Here is a 4,077-nt window from a genome sequence, read left to right on the forward strand (position 1 = left end):
ATTCGATAAGCCTCGGTCCATCTCCCCATTTGCATGCCGCATAAGGTTCGCCATCCCCCATTTGCCACTCCGCAGAAGAATCATCCATCGCCATCCCCCATTTTCACTCCGCAGGAGCATCATCCATCGCACTCCGCAGTCCGCAATAGTCCATTAGCCATAGCATCAATCCGCAGGTATGTATATGTTTGGCTGGACATCCTAAATAATGATTTTGTGTGTCTTGTTCTTCTTAAGTGGATGGACTGTTTGACCATAAAACTGTTTAGTGTTATTGTCTGAACTAACGGCATGATGCAAAGCCATAGGTCTGCTAGCTATTTGTGTTATTGTCTGAACTAACGGTATTCATGGTTCTAATGCATAGAGAGTAAATAATATTTCTACTTCTTTGAATGTGCACAATGCTTTTAATAATGCTAGTTGTGGTGCTACTTCTTTTAAGTTTGCATAATTCTGGGATTAATTTAAACCTTAGATGCCTAAGTGTTACTGTCCATGTGAATAATGCATCAGTTCATTTGGCTACTTCTAATGTTGGTATCTCAAAGGGGTCTAATGATCATGTTTCGGCCAATGTGCCTAGTGGGAATAAAGTGTCAAAAAAATAATTCTTTGTGGATGCCTATATGGAGGGTTGATTTCTCAAAAATTATGTCTCTGCAACTCCCTATTATTTGATTTTATTATTAGCATGGTATCCTATTAGCATACCATGTAAAAACATGATCATTAGAGAAGCTCAATGTTTGATTACACTGATCATGGTATCCTATTAGCATTACTGCCAATTACAGTGTTCATTTTAAACCCAAGCTCAAGCAGTGTTCATTTTGCACATTCATTTTGATTTGTTTAGGATCATTAAATTACTACTTTAGCTTATTATTATTATTATTATTATTATTATTATTATTATTATTATTATTATTATTATTATTATTATTGTTGTTGTTGTTCTTTCTAAATTAGCAATATGGCTTCAACCAATGACAACTTGGATGGAGAGAATTTTAAGTGACCAACGAGAACGTGATGCTTTTTGTGAGATTTGTATCAAATATATTCGAAAGCATGGACGTGGGTTAATGAAATGGAAGGAGATTAAAGAAGAATTTGAAGCTACCGCCAAACAGAAAATTGCACATCGAAGTTTAAAGAATAAGTGGATCTATGAAAAAAGAATGGAGAACTTGGAAGCATCTGAAACGTGGTGAAACCGGTTTAGGGTGGGATCCTAGTACAAATAAGATTAGTGGCTCCGATGAGTGGTGGAGAAAAAAATCAAGGTTTGTATTATAGATTTTTAAGATTAAAATACTAATATTTTGGTGTTGATTGTAAACTTATTCTTTTTTGATTTCTTTTGTAGGAGAACTCAGACTATAAAAAATTTCGTAATAAATCCATTGATACTGCAATGGAAGATTTGTGGTCTAAGTTATTTGAAGATAGCTATGCAAATGGTGAAGGTTGTGTTGCACCCACATGGATCCTCAATTAGTGCAACCAGTGGATATTGAGGAAGAAAAATATAGAAAGTGAAGAAGAGAATAGGACTAGGCAAGGATTTGAAGATGTGTTATATTCTCAGGATAACCAACATTCTTCTCAATTGCGGGATTTGGAGGTTGATGAGTCTTCATTTTGGAATAATTTTATGAGTGAGGTGAACCGTTATAGTGGTAGTCAGCATGATGTTAGTGGCAGTCAAGTACCTAGACAATCTCAAGGTAATAACCCCACTCAAATATTGGTGTTAAACCCACTCAAATGAAACGTAAGAGGAGACAATCAGGAGGAGCAGCTAAACTTTCTAATCAATTAGAGAGTTTGATTTCAAATTCAAATCGAGCATTGGACATTTTACAATCTGATAGTACTATGAATACTCAAAGTAGTACAAGTTGTAGTCTTGCTGCAGCAATAAGTGTTGTTAACCGCATGGTTAGTGATGGTATTATGGAAAAGGGTGGAGATTTGTGGTGTTTTTCTCTTACCTTGCTTAAGGATGATTTGAATCGGGAAATTTTTTTCAATATTGAGGATGAATCCTCTAGGAAAGCTTGGTTGAAGTATATGCATGATACAAACAAGTGAATGCTCATTTTATTCAATATGTTTGGTTGTTATTTCAATTTGACATTTATGTGTTTGAACATTAAAACTTGTACTACTTTATATATATAATTTCAATGCTCATTTTGTTTTACTTTATATATATTGAAATATATGTTCTTACTTTATATTTTATTAAAATATATTGGTTTCATTATTTTTATTTATTAGGTACATCATGGAGTTGGAGCGGAAAAGAAAAAAAAGGAAGCAAGCACTTTGTGCAATTATAACATCGTATGCCACAATTGCTTTAACCAAAACATATTACTATAAATATATTTATAAAGAACCTTGTATGACTTCACTTTTTAGAGGACAAGAATGGATGAAAGAAGTGTTGAATGGACATCCTATTCGATGTGTAAATGCATTTAGAATGGACTCCGATTTGTTTAAGCAATTATGTGAAGACTTATATTCAAAATATGGATTACAATCTACTAGGAATATGTCATATGTGGAGAAAGTTGCTATATTTATATACACACTTGCTATGGGTGCTTCAAATAGAGATGTTGGTGAACGATTTCAACGTTCCGGTGAAACAATAAGTAGAGCATTTCATGAGGTTTTGGAAGCAATTAGTGGTCGGAATAGCGGATACAAAGGCCTTGCACGTGATATCATAAGACTAGATGATCCTACATTTCAATCTATACCGTCTTACATTACTAATGATGCACGATACATGCCATATTTCAAGGTAAAATGTGACCATTTAATGATTTCACTTTATTATTATTATTATTATTATTATTATTATTATTATTATTATTATTATTATTATTATTATTATTATTATTTTAAGATTGATTATCTAATATATATGATGAATAGGATTGTATTGGATGTATTGATAGCAGCGTGCATCCCTGAGGTTGATCAATTGCGATATAGAGGGAGAAAAGGAATTCCTACTTTCAATGTTATGGCAGCGTGTAACTTTGATATGTGTTTCACTTTTATATCTGTTGGATGGGAAGGATCAGCACATGATACACGTGTATTTCTTCATGCAATTAATACACCATCAATGAACTTTCCCAAGCCGCCACAAGGTATCATATTCGTATTTTTTAACTCTAAAATCATATAATTTTATTCATTATAAAAGTTTAGTGTTATATTTTTTTTTAGGAAGATATTATTTGGTGGATAAAGGATATCCAGATAAACAAGGATATTTGGTACCGTATCCAAGAATAAGATATCATCAATCTCAATTTGAACATGAGCCGCCAACAAATGCTCAAGAAGCATTCAATCGTGCACATTCTTCTCTTCGAAGTTGTATTGAGAGGTCGTTTGGAGTATTAAAGAAGAGATGGAAGATACTTGCTAATATGCCACAATTTAGTGTGGAGACCCAAATTGATGTTATTATGGCCACCTTTGCACTCCATAATTATATTCGGAAGAATTCACAAGATGACATGATGTTTAATGTGTTTGAGCAGCATCCAGATTACATACCGCCCGATGAACTTCAAGATTCAAGTAGTAATATCTCCATCAACGAAAATTTAAGCCAGGCCTCTACTGAGATGAAGGAGATTCGCAACAATATTGCTACATCATTATGGGATGCTAGATCATGATTATGCTAATAGTTTTATTTCAGAATATTAATTTTTTAAAGACAAAATGTCAAATTTTAATATGTAAACAAACTAATTTAAATTATATGAAGATGTCCTTTTTAGTCTTTTTACATTTATCAGCTTATCAAAAAGCTGGTTTTACCAAACACTTTTAATCATAACAGCTAGCTTAACAGCTCTTCAGTTTTCAGCTCCGAGCTTATAGCTTTTCAGCTTTCAGCTCCTTTTCAGCTTTCAGCTCCTAGCTTATAGCTTTTCAGCTAGGTTTGCCAAACAGAGCCTTAGACAATGATTTCGTTGAATATAGGTAGAAAGAGAAAATGATATTTTTCTACCAAAATTTATTATTTACTAT

General features: G+C 33.1%; 1 pseudogene; it reads left to right on the top strand.

Annotated features, from left to right (window-relative positions):
* Positions 1-33: 33 nt before the first annotated feature.
* Positions 34-3,683, top strand: LOC109158371 (annotated as a pseudogene).
* The last annotated feature ends 394 nt before the right edge of the window (positions 3,684-4,077 follow it).

Source organism: Ipomoea nil, unplaced genomic scaffold, assembly GCF_001879475.1.
Source record: "Ipomoea nil cultivar Tokyo-kokei standard unplaced genomic scaffold, Asagao_1.1 scaffold2816, whole genome shotgun sequence".
Taxonomy (NCBI): Eukaryota; Viridiplantae; Streptophyta; class Magnoliopsida; order Solanales; family Convolvulaceae; genus Ipomoea; species Ipomoea nil.